This window comes from Phragmites australis, chromosome 5, assembly GCF_958298935.1.
Source record: "Phragmites australis chromosome 5, lpPhrAust1.1, whole genome shotgun sequence".
NCBI lineage: Eukaryota > Viridiplantae > Streptophyta > Magnoliopsida > Poales > Poaceae > Phragmites > Phragmites australis.
Genome location: NC_084925.1, coordinates 30,035,570 through 30,055,493, shown reverse-complemented (window position 1 = coordinate 30,055,493; position 19,924 = coordinate 30,035,570). Strand labels below are relative to the sequence as shown.

Sequence of the window (19,924 nt, the reverse complement as noted above, 5' to 3'; positions counted from 1 at the left end):
CGAAATGTTCGTGGGGGTGGCGCCGTCGGCGTCGCTGATTTGCCATTTCTTCGTCCTTCGGCCGGTGGGGAAGAAGAGGGGGCACTCCACGGCGGACGTCGCGGGGTGCTGCAACCTTCAGCTCCGGAATGGCTTGGGGGATCATTACATTCCCCAGGTGCTGCGTAGCAAGTGGGAGGAGTGGCGACGGGACTAGTTCTTCGTCGACGTCGACCCCCACGAGCGCCTCGAGCTGCCAGAGGCGGCGGCGGAACCTCGGCGATCAACGTGGGAGGCGTCGCCGCCAGAAGACGCGAGGCTGAAGCCGGTGTTGGAGCGCATCCTGGAGCTGCGCGAGTGCGGGCTGACCTCCGTCATGGTGGTTGTGGACTTCCTGCGTCGTCGGCTGGCGCCTCTGCGAGAGCGGGCCCGGCCAAGCTGGTTCTATACCGGGACGGAGGACATCACCAGGACCCAGATCGGCGCGAGCTGGGATCTGAGGCCAGCGGAACTGCGGGGGATGACAAGGGTGATCACCGGAACGGAGGACATGGGCCGGACGGAGCTCCCGTGGCCGGAGATGGTGCTTTGCGCCAACCCCAACCGGGTGGCCATTATGGCGGGGCTGCCGGAGTTCGACGCCCAGGGGCCTGTGGACCAGCCAAGAAGCCGGAGTCCCGAAGCCTCCGAACTCCCCGGGCTGGAGGAGCTACTTGGCGAGGAGGTCGCTGGCAGCTCAGCGCGGGCTGGCGAAGGGGTCGCCGGAGGCAGCAACCGCCGTGCCAGGGAGGAGGGCGCCACTGAAATCGTCGAGGAGGTGGTGCCGGGAGACCGGGGAAAGCGTCCCCGGGCCCTGATCCTAGTGCCGGACTCTCCGCCGTCGCCAATGGCAGCGGCGGTATTCCCGGTGCTAGAGCCACGGCTGGTGTGGATGGGGCCTGCGCCGGCGCCCGCGATCCGCATGGCGGAACCCGAGACCCGTGCGGTGGCACCCGAGGCCCGCGCAGCGGTTCAGCCGAGCCCCCAGCGGAAGAGGCGGCGGGAGGAGTCCGGACCGACGGCGCCGGACCCGAACATCAGGCTCCCAGCGGCTAAATGGCAGTATCGGTGAGTCTCATTTCTTGTTTTTCCCTGGGCATTTCTGGCCCGAACTAAGCTTTGGCATTTTTCATCGGTCTCCCGTAGGCCGGCCGCAGGCGCCACTGCGACGGAGAAGGTGCAGGTGCCGAGACCAGAGCCGAGCCCACCGGCTGCTCCGACGGAGGCGGGCACAGGAACGGCGGAGGCGCCAATCGTCGTAGCGGCCACCGGGAGAGAGACGGAGGCGGAGGCCGAGAGGAGGACGGAGCGACCGTCCGGATCCTTGGCACCGGCGGAACCTACCCCGGGCGCAGAGAGCCCGGGGCGGATGACGGTAGAGGTGGAGGCTTTGCCGGGGCCGGCGGACAGGGCGGCCGATGCGGGAATGCGGCCGCCGTCCGAGTCTTCGGCGCCGGCGGAGCCTACCCCGGGCAGGCAGAGCCCAGGGCGGATGGCGGTGCAGGGCCCTGCAGAGAGCTCGAACCCCCTGGAGGCACTCTGTGGAGAGGCCTGGGCCCCACGGCGTCCGGCCAGCCTGCCGACCCTTTCCTGGCCGCCATTGAAGGCGTCCAAGTAGCGGTCGGGCGGCTGGGCGCAGCGGTGAAAGCCAAGGAGGGGGGGCTCGAGGCCGAGCGCGCCCGCCTGGTATTGGAGAAGGCGCAGCTGGCGGGCGCCCAGGAGGAGGCCCGCGCGGCGGCCGCGCGGGAGCAGAAGCTCCTAGAAGATATCCGCGCGGAAGCAGCGCGGGAACAAGAAATTTTGAGTATCGCGCGGGCAGAAGCCGCGTGGGAACGAGAAGATGCCGCCCGCCTGGCTGAGACGTCGAAGCAGCAAGCTGCCGAGGCCCTTGCCAGGATGGGGCAGGCGCAGGAGAGGGAGGCAGCAGTCGCAGCTTGGGAGCAGGCGGCGGAGGAGCGGCAAGCCGAGCTGACCCGCCGGGAGGGCGCTGCCGAGAAGACGCGCGCCGACCTCCAACGCAGGGAAGACGACCTCCGGAAGATCAGGGAAGAGATCCGCTTCTGGGAGGAGGACGTTTCCCTGCGGGAGGTGGACAACGAATTATCGACGTCGGAGCTCGGTGTTCGGGAGGATTCGGTGACCCAATAGGAGGACGCGCTGGCCCGGCGGGAGGGCGAGCTGAGTCGCCGAGAAGGCGAACTGAGTCGCCGAGAGGGCGAGGCTGCCGCGGCGGCAGCGGCCACTGCTACCAGGGCGGAGGAGAACGCGAAGCATGAGGCGGAACTAACCGCCCGTGAACGCGCCTTATCCGAGATGGTGGCCAAGACAAAGCAGGCTGCCGGCTCCGCAGCAGTCGGTGGTTCTTCCGGTCCAGTCGGGGACCAGGGACTTGAGGCGCAGCTGCGGGCTGCCAAAGAGAAGCTCGAGACCGCTTTTGTCTCGCGGGTCAACCTGGAGCATATGCTGGAAGACATACTCCGGCGGATGCGGCGGGCCATAGAGAAGGGTGGTCTCGAACGGCTCGTTGAAGACAAGAAGGGCGACGGCCCCGCACGACAAGTGTTGGGGCTGCAGCAGGTCTGCGAGCGCCTCAAGGCCCTGTCTTGGGCAGTCCAGGAACTTGCCGCCCGGGAGGGACGTGGCTTGGCACATGCAGTGGCCGAGCACGTCCTGGCCTGCTACCGAAGCAGGGACCCGAACTTCCCGCTGGAGCCGGCGCGGGAGGGAGTGGTCGAGGCTGAGGGAGAGGCCGCCCGAGTAGCGGTCCGGAGTACCGCCGCCGTGGTGGCGGCCGGCTTCAGGCGAGAGGTGCCGCCGCCGCCAGCCCCCGGGGACGACTCAGAGGACTCAGCCGACGCCTCCGCCGCCGACTAGATCTTTTGTAGCTTTTTTCTTTCTTTTGTTGTCTTGATGAATGTAAATATAGAAGTGAACCCTTGAAAAAATGCCTTGTATATGTCTTGTGAATATAGCGGCAGCTTTTCCTTGGGCTCGCAACTCCAATGTCTTTGAGTGTTTGATGCTTCTTCTGATGTTTTGCCTGGAAGTCCCGGGGAGTACTCAGTCAGGCCGTTCCCGACCTTCCCGTCCCCGAGAACGAAGTTGTTCCGATCGCTATTGCCGGCGTGGTCGGCCTTCGAGCTCTCGCGAGTCCGCATTGCCTAATGTTAAGAAACAAAGACACAGCCTTCCTTGCCCGGGAGATAGATCGATCCCGCTCGGAACACGCCGTGCCTAGTGAACACTTTTTCACTTTGCGACCACTCAGTTAGTAGAAGGGAGACACGCGCGGGCGAGAATGTGACTAAGAGTCCTCGTGGTCCGGTGGTGCCCGGGCTTAAAACGGGCCAGACCGAGCACTGACAGCCCGCCCCCGAGGCCTGAGCTCCGGACTACTCGAGTAGCTCGAGCGATAGGATTACCTAGGGCACCCGAGGACTCGGTAGTGCTCGGGGTCCTTAAAAGCGGACCGAACACCACGACCACCACGAAGGGCTTCGGTCAGACATTACCGCACGCGCGGTACTCCTTTCTACAAACCGCTCTCTCGTTCTGGGAAAAAGTAGACACGCGGCAGGGTTTTTGCGTGCGAGGAGATCACCTCGCCGAACAGATTAAAGCGCGAGAGCTCCCGAGAATGACTCGGGAATATAAATTTACTGAAAGCAGACTTGTATGAATATAACCACTCACCGGACAGCTGTCGGCCTTCCGGCCAACCAATCCAGGAGGGGTGTGCTTCCGAGCTTGGGTGCCCGGGGACTTGATTCTTTCAACGGAGCGCTCGAGTGCCCAGAGGCATACGAGGCTCCTAGGGTCGGGTGATCTCGACCACCCATGCCTAAGTGGTAGGACCACCCGAGGACCCTTGGGGCCGACCAGAGACCGGGGCAGTGAATCCCTCGTGGCCGAACTGCTCGTGATTGTCAGCCTGTGACTTAAGAGAGAATATAGAATTTCTTTGTCTGGTGCGCTCTGTTAGTGCGGTACTTGCTATAGACTGCTCTCGTTTTCGACCTGAGACCTCTTGAATACCCGAACCGGCGGACAAGAGCGGACAGAGGCATAACCCAGAGGTCATATGGTTCGGTGGCGCCCGGGTGTGACAGACCAGACCGAGCACCGACAGCCCGCTCCGGGGGCCTGAGCTCTGGACTACTCGAGCAGCTTGAGCGATGGGATTACCCAGAGCACCCCGAAACTTGGTAGTGCTCGGGAGCCTGTCACGACACCGAACACCACAGCCTACCATGCCGGACGTAAGTCAGCGGCGACTGCTCGCATGCATACCGATTGGGATTCTTTTATCAGCGGGGAAAAAGAGAGAGCGAACTTTTTCTCGCACAACCGAGCACCTCACCAGACAGATTAAACACACGGAATCCAGAAAAAATATTTCGACATAGCGATTGCTTATTGAAATACCGAATGTAGAACATTTACAAGGTGGGGCGACAGCGACTTACCCAGGGGGCGGAGCCCTCGGACTGCTTGGGCGGGGAGAAGCCCCCGGCCTTGCTGACCTGAACCGCGAGCACGACCATCTACGGGTAGAAGCGCCGGAGATGCTCGATGTTCCACGGATTCGGGAGTGGCTATCCTTCCTCCGTCGCCAACCTGAAAGAACCTGCCCGCGGGACCGCGATCACGGTGAAGGGACCTTCCCACACAGGGGACAGCTTATTCATTCCTTCGCGCGACTAGACGCGTCGGAGAACTAGGTCCCCCACCTCGAGAGACCGGGCCCGAACATGGTGCAGATGATAACGCCGCAGACTCTGCTGGCATCGAGCCGCCCGGACGGCGGCACGTCGCCGACGCTCTTCCAGGTAGTCCACGTCGTCGCGCCTTTGTTGCTCCTGCTCATCCTCAGAATATGCATGCACTCGAGGGGAGCCCAGAGTGAGCTCGGAGGGGAGGACTGCCTCGGCGCCATAAACGAGGAAGAACGGAGTCTCCCCGGTGGCGCGGCTTGGCGTAGTCCGATTAGCCCACAGCACGGCTGGCAGCTCGTCCACCCATCCCTTCCCGTGCTTAGCGAGCACGTTATAGGTCCGGGTTTTGAGGCCCTTCAGTATCTCCGTGTTGGCGCGCTCGACCTGCCCGTTACTCCGAGGATGAGCGACGGAAGCGAAGCAGAGCTTGATGCCGAGGTCTTCGCAATAGTCCCCGAACAAGGCACTTGTGAACTGGGTGCCGTTGTCGGTGATGATCCGGTTCGGGACGCCAAAGCGATTGGTGATGCCGCGGATAAACTGGAGCGTCGTGTTTTTGGTCACCTTGATGACTGGGACCGCCTCTGGCCACTTGGTAAACTTGTCGATGGTGACATATAGGTATGCATAGCCCCCGATTGCTCGGGGGAATGGACCCAGAATGTCCAAACCCCAGACCACGAAAGGCCATGACAGGGGAATGGTATGAAGAGCCTGAGCTGGCTGGTGAATCTGCTTTGCGTGGAACTGGCACGCCTGGCAGCGCCGAACCAGCTCGGAAGCATCCTAGAGAGTTGTAGGCCAGTAGAAACCTTACCGGAAGGCCTTCCCGACCAGCGTGCGGAACGATGAATGACCACCGTACTCGCCCTCGTGGACCTCAGCGAGAAGGTCGCCGCCTTCTGCCCGGGAGATGCATTTCAGGAGTACATCTCCTGCGCTACGCCGGTAGAGATCCCCATCTACTATGGCATAGCGTCTGGACTGCCGAGCAACTCTTTCGGCAGACGCCTCATCCCCGGGTAGGAACTTTTCTTTCAAGTACCCTCGGATGTCAGACATCCACGAGGCATCTTGAGAACATTCGGCGAGCACAGCGCACTCGCTGGATGGCGGCGCCCTGACGGGGCTTCCCACTGAGGGCACCGCCGGGGTCCCCTGAATTGAGTTCGAGGTTTCCCCTTCATCCTGTTCGGCAGGCAGGACGGAAGGCCGTGCGAGTCTTTCTTCAAAGGCTCCGGCAGGGACGCGCGCACGTGAGGAGGCCAGGCGGGAGAGCTCATCGGCCAGAGTGTTGTCGCGGCGAGGAATGTGCCGCAACTCCAGGCCATCGAAGCGCCTCTCGAGCTTTCTGACCGCAGCCACGTACGCCGCTATTTGAGGATCCATGCACTGGTACTCCTTAGACACCTGGTTGACGACCAGTTGGGAGTCCCCTTTGACCAGGAGGCGACGAATCCCGAGCCCCACCGCAGCCCGGAGGCCGGCGATGAGACCTTCATACTCCGCCATGTTGTTGGATGCGCGGAACTGCAACTGCACGACGTACCGGAGCTCTTCACCTGTTGGGGAGGTGAGAAACACTCCGTCCCCTGCGCCTTTCAGTGAGAGGGAGCCGTCGAAGTGCATAACCCAGTACCCGGGCGTGTCGGGCCCGGGATAGGCAGAGATCTCTTCTGGGACGATGCAGGGGATGGGCGTCCACTCTGCCAAGAAGTCGGAGAGCGCCTGGCTTTTGATTGCCTGGCGACTGACGAAGTATAAGTCGAACTCTGCCAGCTCTACCGCCCATTTGACAACGCGCCCGGTGCCCTCCCGGTTCCGGAGAATGGGCCCCAGTGGATAAGTAGTAACCACCGAGACCTTGTGCGCCTGGAAGTAGTGGCGCAGCTTCCGGGAAGCGACGAGCATGGCATAGAGTAGCTTCTGCGCCTGGGGATATCTTGTCTTGGCCTCCCGGAGGACTTCGCTGACGAAGTACACCGGTCGCTGCACCCGGCGAGCCCGGACGGCGGCTCCACCCGGGGGGCTGCCGCAGCCCCCAGACTTGGCGGCACGGTCGGGGCTGGCCGGGCACTCGGGCTCGACTCCCTGGTTGGGAGGAGTCACGAGGATAGGTGAGTGGTCGGGGGCCTCTGGGAGCTGGGACCCAGCATCCGGCCCTGAACACTCGTCGCGCTCCACCACCAGCACTACGCTCACGACCTGAGGTGTGGCCGAAACGTAGAGCAGTAGGGGCTCACCTTGAGAGGGAGCCACCAGCACGGGTGGCGAAGTGAGGTATTTCTTTAGATCGCGGAAAGCCTGCTCAGCCTCCGGCGTCCAGTCGAAACGACCGGATTTCTTCAGAAGCTTGAAGAGGGGGAGCCCTCGCTCCCCGAGCTTGGAGATAAAGCGCCCGAGGGCTGCCATGCAGCCGGCGAGACGCTGGACCTCCTTGAGTCGAGCCGGGGGTCGCATCTGCTCGATGGCCCGGATCTTCTCTGCATTGACCTCGATTCCTCGGCCAGAAACCAAGAACCCAAGGAGCTTGCCCGCCGGTACCCCGAAGACACACTTCTCCGGGTTGAGCTTGAGGCGGGTAGAGCGGAGACTGTTGAAAGTCTCGGCAAGGTCCTCGAGCAGGGTGGCGCGGTCTCGGGTTTTGACCACGAGATCGTCGATGTAAGCTTCGACGTTGCGGCCAACCTGCGAGTCAAGAGTAATACGAATAGCGCGCTAGACGGAGGATCCAGCGTTACGCAGGCCGAAAGGCATTGACATGTAGCAATAAGTCCCCACCGGAGTGGTAAAAGCAGTTTTTTTCTCGTCCCCTACGGCCATGCGAATCTGGTGATACCCAGAGTTTGCATCTAAAAAGCATAAAAGATCGCATCCCGCAGTTGAATCTATAATTTGATCAATGCGAGGTAAGGGGAATGGATCTTTAGGGCAAGCCTTATTTAGATCGGTGTAGTCCACGCACATGCGGAGCTTGCCGTTGGCCTTCGGGACAATGACTGGGTTTGCTAGCCAGTCGGGGTGGAGGACTTCTCGGATAAATCCGGCGTCGAGGAGCTTGCTGACCTGCTCGCGGATAAACTCCTGGCGCTTAGGCGCCTGCCGCCGGACCTTCTGCTTCACCGGGCGGGCGTCCGGACGCACCGCCAAGTGATGCTCGGTCACCTCCCTAGGGATCCCGAGCATGTCGGACGGTTGCCAGGTAAACACGTCTGTGTTAGCCCGGAGGAAGGCGATGAGCGCGCTTTCCTATTTGCTGCCCAGGTCACCGCCGATCCGGACGACCTGGGTAGCGCCTTCGCCCACCACGGCCTCCTTCGTCGGAACAGAGGCGTCGACGGCGAGTCGAGGTTTGGATGAAGAGGGTCCCGGAACCCCTGGAGAGCCATCGACCTCGGCCTGCGCTGAGACCAGAGCCATGTATGACTGCTCAGCGCAGGAGACGGCACCACCGGAGTCGGCGATCACAGACGACCTGGGTAGCGCCTTCGCCCACCACGACCTCCTTCGTCGGAACAGAGGCATCGGCGGCGAGTCGGGGTTTGGATGAAGAGGGTCCCGGGCCCCCTGGAGAGCCATCGACCTCGGTCTACGCTGAGACCAGAGCCATGTATGACTACTCAGCGCAGGAGACGGCACCACCGGAGTCGGTGATCACGGAGATGGGGCCCGCGGGGCCCGGCATCTTAACCATGAGATATGCGTAGTGCACGGCCATCATAAACTTGGCGAGCGCCGGACGCCCGAGGATGGCGTTGTAGGGGAGAGGGAGCTCCGCGACGTCGAAGAGGACGCACTCCGTGCGGAAGTTGTCCCGGCTCCCGAATGTTACAGGCAACTCGACCTGCCCGAGGGGCAGGGAGTGCCCGGGGGTTACTCCACAGAAGGGGAGTGACGGCTTTAGGCGCCTGGAAGACACCTGCAGCTTCTCAAAGGCCTCCTTGGAGAGGAGGTTGAGGCCGGCACCACCGTCGATCAGCACTCTGCCGACCTTAACATTGCAGACAGTGGGGGACACTACTAGAGGTAGTCGCCCCACGACTGTAGTACTGGCGGGGTGATCGGTCATGTTGAACGTGATCGGAGCATCCGACCACCTTAGGGGCCTCGCGGCCTCCTCACTCGGGGTTACCGAGCAAACCTCGTGTCGCATGACCTTGATGCCACGACGTGAGGAAGGCGTGTACGCGCCTCCGTCGACGAAGGCGACGGTGTGCTCGGGCTCCCGGAAACCGAGCTCGGCATTGTCGGGGGCAACCTCAGCATCGCCTCCTCCGCGGGACTCGTCGCGCTCCCTCTGGCGCTGCTCCACGAGTCCTTTGACCGTACGACACTCCGTGAGGTTGTGCCATCTGGTCTGGTGTATGGGACACCATTTACCTGGCTCGGGCCCCGCGGGAGCGGGGGCCCTTGCTGGAGCAGGAGCTCGGCCGGGGGCCGGGGCTCTTGCGGGAGCCGGTGCCCTAGCTAGTGCCGGGGTCCTCGTGGGGCGTCGGTCGACGCTCGGCCGGCGCTCTTGCCGGCGGTCGGGCGCTTGCGGTGCCATATGGGTGGAGCCTTGGGTCGGCTCGATGGGAGCGGCCTCGCGCTTCCTTCTTCTCTTCTTTTCCCGCTTGTCGGAGCGGGAAGAACTTGGCTGGTCGGAGGCGGGGCGAGGAGCATGCCACGCCCTGGCCTCCGCAGCCTTAGCACACTTATCGGCCAATGCGAAAAGCTCCGCAGTGGTCTCGATCTCGTGAGTACCTAGCTTTTCGAGCATCCGCTCGTCGCAGACGCCCTGCCGGAAAGCGACAATAATAGCATGGGGGGCCACTCACAGAATAGTGTTGCGGACCTGGCTGAAGCTCTGTATAAAGCGCTGTAGCGTCTCCCCTTCCTGCTGTTGGATGGTGTGGAGGTCGCACTCCAAACCGGGGCGCGTAAACGTGCCCTGAAAGTTGGCCTCAAACTGGTGGCACAGGTCATCCCAGGAGCTAATAGACCCTGGGGGTAAGTTCATAAGCCAAGAGCGGGCGGAGCCCCTCAAGGCAACATGAAAATAGTTTACCATCACCTTTTCGCTGCCTCCGGCCGCTTGGACGGCCGTCGTGTAGATCTGCAGGAACTCAACGGGGTCGATGGACCCGTCGTACTTCTCCGGTAGCTCGGGGCGGAACTTGGAAGGCCACCTGACCCGGCGGAGCTCGGCGGTGAAGGCACGACAGCCGGTGCTATATCCCGTAGCGCGAGCAGGGGTCCTCGGTGGCGAGTGGCGGTGAGCCGGGGATTCCCGGTGGCCTTGGGCCGGGAGAGAGGAAGCCTGGTCCTCTGCCCCAACCCCCTGCCGGGTCTCCCACTGGCGCTCGAGAGTAACTCGGGCGTCCTCGTGGCCCCTCCGTTCGTCAAGGCGCAAGCGGAGGTCCCGGGCTTCGGACACGGCAAGGGGGACGGCACTCCGCCTGAAGGCCCCTCAACCCGCGTGGGTGTTGCCCGTTGAGGAGCCGGCTCTGGCGGCACCACGCTGAGAGGTGGTGCGAGGACTCCCGGCCTGCACCTGGCGACGGGCAGTGCCAACCAAAGTGACGACATCTTGGATCCACCGGCCTTCCGGAGTGTTCGGCGTGGCCTGAACGGGCGGGTGCCTGAGGAGAGCATGTGCTGCAAGCAGCGCGCTCCCCGGGCCGGCCTCGCTGAATGCGAGCCTGCACCGGGATGGCACCCGACGTGGTCCAGAGGCAGACCTGGCGGCCGGGGTCCCGACCTCTCGCTGGGGGTCAGAAAGTGCATCAGCAGCGGCGGCGGCGGCCCTGCCGGGCCCAGCACCTTGATCCCCTTGAGCGGGAAAAACCGCGCACGTGGATAGCGGCTGCTGATGGAGCGCAGCATCGACTGGGCTCTCCCGAGTGTCGGGCAACACTCCGTCACTGGAAGTGGAGCCGGAACGCTGGAGACGGTGCCCACCAGCCATCTTTTCCTGTGAAAAAAAAGCAAAACAAACAAATCCAGGGATATTCCCCCCTACCTGGCGCGCCAGCTGTCGAAGAATGAACTCCTGTCGCAGGGACCCGAGAGACCCCTTTTTAGAGATTCGGCCGGGGGGATGATCCTGAACGAGCTTGCTGGGGAAATAAATGGGAACGGAAATAAATGCAGTGGCTGGTGGTGGGAGATGATCGACCTAGTGCAAGAAAGATGGGTGCACCGGGGTTTAGACAGGTTCGGGCCGCACGGGGGCGTAACACCCTACTCCTGTGTGTGTTATATCTCTTCTTGAAGGGAATTCTCCAAGGATGTATCTGGTTACAGGAGTGAGCTGTCTACAGAGAGCTTGAGGCTCTCATGTTCTAGCTTGGCTTGAGTTTGTTCGTGACGTTCTCTGTCTTTTGATCTGGGCTTCGGATGCTTCTTGAGGGCTTCCGGATCTGAGGCGGAATTCTCCCAAGATGAGTCGTGAGTGTGTGCCTCTTCAGCTGTCTGTCTTGTGAGCTGTGAGCCCCTTTCCTTTTATAGGTGCGCCGACCTTGACTTATCCTGAATGGGAAAGAGGGTGCGTACGTGCCGAGGTGCCACGGAGAAAGACGTCATCATTCCGTCTCGGCGAAGTGACAGGGGCGGTGGAAGATTGCGGCGTGTATCCGACCACCCGCCACTGCGGAGGTCCTCCGGCGCCATTAAGAGGGCCCACCGGACAGCCGCAGAGGTGCCCGGTGCGCCCACCCTGTCTTGTCCTTCTGCCGGGGCAGGGTGGCAGGCGGAGCGCTTCGATTCTGGCAATGTTATCCCGAGGCACCCGGGCGAAACGGGACGGGACCCGTGCATTTAATGGACCCACGCCCCCCTGCCAGAACATGGCAGGGTCTGACACTAGGGCGTGGGCAGCTGAGAATGTCAGGATGTCAGGATGTCAGGCCGCGCGTGCCTATTAAATGCGGCATGTGCGTCTTTGACTGGCTGACACCCCGGCGAGGGGACCCTTCGGGTCGTCGAACGATCTTGCGCGAACCTTCGGGGAACCGAGTCCTCGGGGGCTGCCACGTGCAGCCCTGAGCACTCTCTCCCGAGCACTCTGGTGAGACCTTCGGGGAACTGAGTCCTCGGGGGCTGCCACGTGCAGCCCCAAGCACTCCCTCCCGAGCACTGGGGGAACCTTCGGGGAACCGAGCCCTCGAGGGCTGCCACGTGCAGCCCCGAGCACTCTCTCCCGAGCACTGGGGGAAACCTTCGGGGAACCGAGCCCTCGGGGGCTGCCACGTGCAGCCCCGAGCACTCTCTCCCGAGCACTGGGGGAAACCTTCGGGGAACCGAGCCCTCGGTGGCTGCCACGTGCAGCCCCGAGCACTCTCTCCCGAGCACTGGGGGAAACCTTCGGGGAACCGAACCCTCGGGGGCTGCCACGTGCAGCCCCGAGCACTCTCTCCCGAGCACTCTGGTGAGACCTTCGGGGAACCGAGTCCTCGGGGGCTGCCACGTGCAGCCCCGAGCACTCTCTCCCGAGCACTGGGGGAAACCTTCGGGGAACCGAGCCCTCGGGGGCTGCCACGTGCAGCCCCGAGCACTCTCTCCCGAGCACTTTCTTCCCGGTACTTGGACTCCGCGGATCATCGGGGAACTGGGGTGCTCGGGAACCAGAGGCGGCGGCCCCGAGCACCTTCTCCCGGGACTTAGCTTCTTCTTATCTTGCAGGGCGGACCTCGCGGGATGGTGACGCGTGGCGGATGGCCGGCCCGGTCTCGGGACTCAGGGACCCCTGGTTCCTGATACACCGACACCATACAATTTTATTAGATAAGGATAGACTGTTGAATGCCCTTGCTTGAATAACATTCTCACATATGTAAGCATAATAGTGGACAAGATGTGCCTCTTCAAAGCCAGAGATACTCATCAAGTTATCATAAAGACCATCTTGAATATCAACATTTGTAGTGGTAGTCTTCTCTATAGCTTTGGCAATTTTAGCAAGACTTTTGATCATCACATACCCCAAATCATCATCACCAGCTATCTTGGCCCTCGTTGGTGTCTATTGCCTGAGGACTCCCCACAATAGTGCCTGATGTTGTAGCTTCACCAATGTTGGCTGACATTGTAGCTTCATCGACACCTTCTCGTTCATTTGTTGCTGTACAATTTTCATTGCTAGTTTCTTTGGTTGCATCCTCTTTCTCTAAATCAATCACATATGTAGCAAGAGGTTCACTGCATCCCTTGACATACTTGCCAGTTGCCATAGCATTTCCAAAGATTGTTGCCATCTCATGATAGTGTTCCAATGGAGTGTTCAAGAATTTGGCATCATCCTTGTGATCCCGCCAAGTTCAAACAAATGTAAGTACATGCAGCAAGTATGTATGACATGTATAAACATTACTATACTCTTAAATTTCTGTAACAAGAAGTTGTATGCATTTTTTTAGAGTATATTATCGTTCTTTTCATCTCGATGGGGTGTGTGATTATCTGGTCGCCATTAGGTGCAGATGGTATTCATACTTTTACATAACAGCTAACCTAAGTATCAAATTGATGTATCACATCATTAGTTGAAATTGGTGCTATGAAAGCTACCACTAGAGAACAAGATTTGGCACCTCATCAGTTCCAGATTTCAGGGTACCATGGGTTGAAAGCTACCACTAGAGAACCAGAGAATGTTATGAAATGAATGATGCATTCATAAGTGAATTTTTTAGCATGAGTTAAGGAGAATTTATGAGCATTTGAGTTAAGGACCATGAAACTGACTACAAATTTGTGAGCATCATATAAGAAACTACCAATTGGATTAAACATTTAACCCAAATATATCTTAGATTTTTACTGGTTGCAATCATTCAAATAAAATTACCACAATCTTAAAGCAAGATGCAACAAGCTTACCATAACATGATCTTTGTAACGCCCTAGGTCAAGCTTGATGGTGCAAGTGTTTTCATCCCAAAGAGCGGCACTTAGGTTCTTGAGCTTTTGAATCTTTTTTATAGACCTTTCTCCACTTTCTAAGGTGGTTACCAACCTGGGTGCCAGTAACAAAGAACACCAATTTGCTCATTTAAAGCCTTAGAACAAGCATTAAGATAAACTTGCTTGAAGCCAGAAGAGGTTCAAGTGCCATTAGCCACAAGTTGAGATAAGTAGGACAATACGAAGGATGATATTGCATTCGTCCACACAATCAGACCGGTTCCAGCACCTTTAGACTTAGAGACATCCCCATCATGTTCAAGATCCATTTCCAAACTCAACACTTAGCATATATTGATTTCAGAAAGTAACAGCACCAGCATAAGTAATATAAGTTCCTTGCATCAATACACCAACCTCAAAGGCACTTCTTTTTTCAACCATGTACGTGTATAGGATAAAAGGTTGATATCGATCACACATCACAAATCCATGGTATAACAGTAGTCTCAGCAAACCTATTCTCACAGATCATCATGAATCAACAGTACATCCATTTGATCAAACACAAGGTACCAAATATTGCCAGTACATCCATTTGAAAAAAGACAATACAAATTCAGAACATTACTAACTCATTATTACATAAAAGAGCTAAAGTTAATGGCCATAATGGTTTTGTTGGTCCTCCCACATTCTCTCAGCAATCAGTTGCCTCTTGTCAACCATGAATCTATGGTTGTTTGCTTGCTCCCTAGCTGACCTATGGGGGTTAGGTGTCCAAATGTTTTCATGTAGAATGAAACGATCAGTCCCTTGAGAAAGAACCTAGTTATGGAGGATGCAGCAAGCTATGACAATATCGACTTGAGTAGGGTATGAGAAGAACAGGATAGCATCATCTAGAACTTTGAACCTCCTCTTGAGTGACTCAAAGGCATGTTCTATGGTCACACGTGGGGAGGAGTGCCTGAGATTGAACAATTCCTTCTCATTTTGGACCGGATTGTTCCCCCACTCATTCAAGTGATAGCGCACACAGCGAAAAGGTGGCAAGAACCCAGGTTTGGCTCCATATCTCGCATCCACTCAGTTAAATTTTCTTATGATATGAGGGACACGATGACTACATTGTTTTCCAATAAATTGGTGTAAGGACACATCTAACTATAATAATATTACCTTCTGGAACTCGTAGGCCATTCTTACGCTCTAGTGCATCTGCTAAAACCACAACATCATGTGCTATCCCCTCCCAACCAGCCAGAATATATGTGAATTTCAGATCAAAATCTACAGTGGCCATCACATTTTGAGTAGCGAATGACTTTCTACCACGAAAGGCTAGCTCCATAGACTTACCAACTGATGCTCTTACATGTGTTCCATCAATAGCTCCAATACAATCAAGTGTCATACCTCTAACTCTAAGGTATAATTGTCAAGTGTCATACCTTAAAATATGGATCCCATCTTAGGTTCCCTGTAATTTTGGTTGGGGTATCCAAAGAAGGTGGCTTGATAAGCTTATTTCTTAGCTCACCTATGGCATGGAGGACTAGTCTGAAATATCGGCTAACTGTTTCACTTGATCTACCAAAGTTTGTACCAATTACCCTATTCCTAGTGTTGTGTCCAACTATATCTAAGAATATGGCAACTTGCTCCTCAACACATACATATATAGTATCGCGGAGCAAATACCGTTCCCTCAAAACTTGACACACTTGAAAGAAAGATGCTATTAAGCCTAATCATATTTGTGCAGGTTGTATCATTCATGTAAATTTTACTGTTTATATAGTCGATTCTAGCCTTATCCCTTTCCTCCATTGGACCATATGTAATAGGTTCTCTCTTGTTCCTTAATCTAGACCGGACATACAAAGCAACCATAGAAGCCACCACATATGCAGCAGTACTGATCAGCAATAACTTTCTCCTTTTAAGCTTCCTCTTGTCCATCTACATGACCCAAGGCAATGCAAACATGTATGAAAAAGCAACATATAGGTTACATGCATAGATTCAAAAGCTACCAAATTTTGCTGTCAACATATAGGTTACATAAAAAGGGAGATAGTAAATTATCAGTTGATCATAAGATGCTTCTGTATAAAATACATACAAAAGTTAAACTAACATAGCAGAAATCAAAAGAGAAACACCAAAAGATATAAAGTTGATTAATCACATCCAAATCAAAACCTTATAAAGTTATTGCAATCACCAGTGATAAATGGCTAGATCGATTTTTAACAGATAATAACAAAACTGAAGTGAAAACATTTTCTAGATGTTCCACACTGCATGAGAATCCTTATTGTGTATCTACGGAACAAGTTAATATTAGCCATCTGCCTGGTCCAAGCAATCTTTAGGTGATGCAACGCAGATATTTTGTGACTACCTTAACTGTCAAACAAGGCTAGCATTCAAATGGACAGAGACACAGTAAACAGCAATTTTCAACGATAGATTTAGCATATTTTTCAGATAGTAGATGTAAAAGCAAGAAATCAGACAGCTGAAATCACTACAATTATACTACAAATTGGAATGTTCTTGCAAGCGCTCAACACCAGTTCCCACAATCAAGGCCCATAATTTGAACCATATCATGGTCATGCTTCTAAAGCAAGAAAAAAGGTGTGGTGGCCATCTCAGAGTAACATAATATTAGCTCAAATTTACCGGAACGTACGCAGAAATCACAATTATAATTGCTTAAAAATATCCCAGGTTGCAATCCACCTAACCGCAGTACCTCTAACCACATTTCACCAACGAGAAAAAGGATGCCAGTCCTGCTGACAATTTGAAAAGTTGCTACGGCCGTGCATGGCATGTTTTAGATTTTTGCTGAAAGAAACACGCATGACTAGATTAGATTTACAGGAATGTACCCAGAAATCAAAAGAAATCTTCTCAAAAGCATCATCTAGGCTGAAATCCATCTCACTGCGGCATCTATAGCCCCATTTCCCAACCAATCGCGCCCTATGCACAACCAAACCAAATCTCTACCCCTGCAGCGAACCACAGCAAAAATGACAACATCTTTCAGAAACGTAAATGCTAGAATCTAAAACTGCATTATTGCGCCAATGACCAAATAACTAAAATTGATACACACGAAAAAGCCCAGTAATGCAGTAATCTGAAATTGCATTATTTAGTGGTGCACTTCAAAGAACTAGTAATCAGATCTATCAAAAGTTTCAACATATCAAGATATGTAACAGCATAATCTACCACAAACAAGCACGAAGCCTCCATTAATCACAATTTAGGGTACATGAGTACAATTTCGGTTACATACCTTATGTTTGCGGAAAAAGCAAGTCAAGAATGGAATGAGAAAGGATGAATCTTTGTGCCCAATGCCTCAAAATCCCTCTGCCACCAACGCCGGATCGAATCAGAGTTCACACCACCCGCCTGCAGTTCTTTGCCGGGCACCGACACTCAAAATCTTGGTGCCCGACATTGCAAAACCCCTCTACCACCGACGCCAACCTTTCTGTTGCCGCTGCACCCACCGTAACCCTATACCATGCATAGGGTTTGCGGGTTTGTGAGATCACACGATAAGGAGGGAAGGGAGGAGGAGCACGTGGTCGTGCCAGGCATTCGATTGTCGTCGGCAGGGTTCCAGCGAGAGATCTGGTGAAGGGATCGATCCTTAGTGACGGGTCACACGAGAAAGGGGAAAGGAGCGACAGGTCATAGGAGAAAGGAGCGACGAGAGGATCGCATGGTTCCCGGACAGTGTGGTTCGATCGATTTGGACGTACAGGATGGTTCAGCATCTTCATCGAATATTCTCCAAACCCGGATCTCTCCGTCCAGGATGGATTGGTTCCATCTAACGAACCAAACGTGGGATGAGGTCTGATCCTGGACGGTTCCGTGCATGAACGCCATGGTGCGGGCATCCAAACACATGCTTACAGAACCTCTCTGTTCATGGACAGAATGCCAGTTTATCTATATGCATGTTCGGTGTTCCTATGTGTTGTCGTGAGCTAATCAAGAAGCGTCTTCGAGTATGTTTCCAGCTTCGCTCCTGCATCCAAAATCCAATAGGCCGACCTTCCACGCTAGGGCCAGACGGCCTTTTTGACCCGATGTGCGCAAGTAATTTGTTAGTTGGCCTGCGGCCAACACATGATCGCACATTTCTCTGTAGCTGAATTTTTTATATATTTTATTTCTTTAATATTTTTAAGAATATATGGTTGTTTTAAAAAATCGCAGGTCTAACCAACCGTCGTCCGTTCATGTCTCACCCGTTGAACGAGCGAGATCTTATGGGCCATAGTGGTTAGCGAATTAAATAACTGGAGAGAGAAAGATCTCACCCGTTCAGCGGGTGAGACCTTCGTGGCGTCTCCGCCGTGTGGGCCCAGGGTGAGACCTTTTGGGTATTTAAACCGGCGTAGCCGGCCCTACCGACGTCACGCCTCATTTGTTTCCCACTGAGCTGAGAGGAGAGGAGGGGAGGGGAGGGGAGAGGAGGGGAGAGGGGGAAATTTTGCGGTGAAGCTCTACCGAAGGAAAAACGTATGCTTTTTTCTCTGATTTTTTTTATAAACTCATAAGGATAGTCATTAGTGTTAGGTTTTGACATAGGTGAGATGCTAGATCTAGAATTTTTTTTACAAATCTAGTAGGATATCCACTAGACGTAGGTTATAATTTAGATCTAGTTTTAGAATTAGGGTTTGATATAGTTTACCAATTAGATCATGTTTATATGTATATTTTAGCAATTAGATTTAGTATTTAGAAATATGTTTGGTATTAAATGTAAGTTTTAGACATAGTGTAGTCATAACTTATGTGGTTGATGTAGGATTTAGAGGTGTTTGATGTACGGCCCGGGAATATTTTGTTCTAGTATAAATTACATATTAGGCTATGTTTGTAATGAATTTTTCATTGTAGATGTAGTTTTACATAATTATTTATGTTCTGTTGCAATAATGTTAGGGTTTTCATTGATGGTTGCCAGGTATGTCAGATATGTGGTAGTTTTGGATTTTTTAGAGGACAATGAAATATTATATGGTCCGAAAAGGGTAGTATTGTTCATATTTTAGTCAATGGACAAGAGTATCTCCAAATCTATGAACAAAGGTGTCGAACACTTTTATGTTTGGTTGATGCGGAGTTTCAAAATAGAACCCGAGATTCAAGAGATGACAATTAATATTGTGGGCAACAATTACAGAGAAGGTGTGTACTGGGAGGTGTTCCTGCTCTGGGAAGATAAAGTGTGGAAGAGGTACCTACATGATGTTGCGCATAGAGGTTGGCCTCCTATGTTGCTTGTGCAATGGAAGAATAAGGAGGTATTTGGGGAGGTGCAGGGTGGGGTACACGGAGGAGGAGGGTGCTGAGGAAGAGTATGGGGAGGATGTCGATCCAGATGGTGCACATTCACCGAATTATTTGAATGAACCTACCGATGAGGCAGACGAGGGGGAACGAATCCCTTCTCTAATTGAACAGATGGAGCGGGATGATTGTGGGGCTAACGAATCCCCTGAGTATGACATCTCAAATGATGAGGATGATGCTCTAGTTCCTGAGGACAGGGACAATCCCAACTTCAAAAATCTTGTGGTGAATGAGGAGAATCAAGTGGCCCGAGAGTATACGCAGAATGAGGTAACTCATGGTGCTAGGTATCCTACCAGTCAGGGTATAAAGGATGCTGTGACTCAATGGACGACATCACTTCGATAGTTTTATATTGTCAAGTCAAGCAAGAAGGAATATGAGGTCAAGTGTGCGAATGAGGGTTGCAGGTGGTAATTGCATGACTTCAAGGGGAAGTGGGTTGATTATTGGAAGGTGTTGATTGTGGTCGAGCACACTTGCATAATGGACAAATTTGAGCCTAGCCACAGGAACAAAACCTCATCCTTTGCAGCCAATGTGATGTACACACATATTGTGAATAACCCGAACTACGAACCAGAGTACATAATCAGGCAAATTGAGGAGGAGTACAAGTACACTATCAGCTACAACAAGGTATGGAGGGCAAAGAGAAAGACAATTGAGATGAGGTTTGGGACCTATGAAGCGTCGTATGAGAATCTGCCACATTTACTACAGACCATTGCTCAAAGGAATCTAGGAACATATTACGACATTGATAAGTACACATTATTGTCCAAACCTGGCAAGTACATCCTAAAGCAATATTTCTTCGCAATAGGGGCATGTATCAAAGCTTTCAAGCATTATCGGCCTATCTTGTGCATCGACGAAACTTTCCTTACCAGCAAGTTTAC

The 19,924-nt window shown here is 54.5% G+C and overlaps 1 pseudogene; it reads right to left on the bottom strand.

Moving 5' to 3' along the window:
- Positions 1 to 12,706: 12,706 nt before the first annotated feature.
- LOC133917947 (protein ALP1-like) lies at positions 12,707 to 15,581 on the bottom strand (annotated as a pseudogene).
- Positions 15,582 to 19,924: the final 4,343 nt, after the last annotated feature.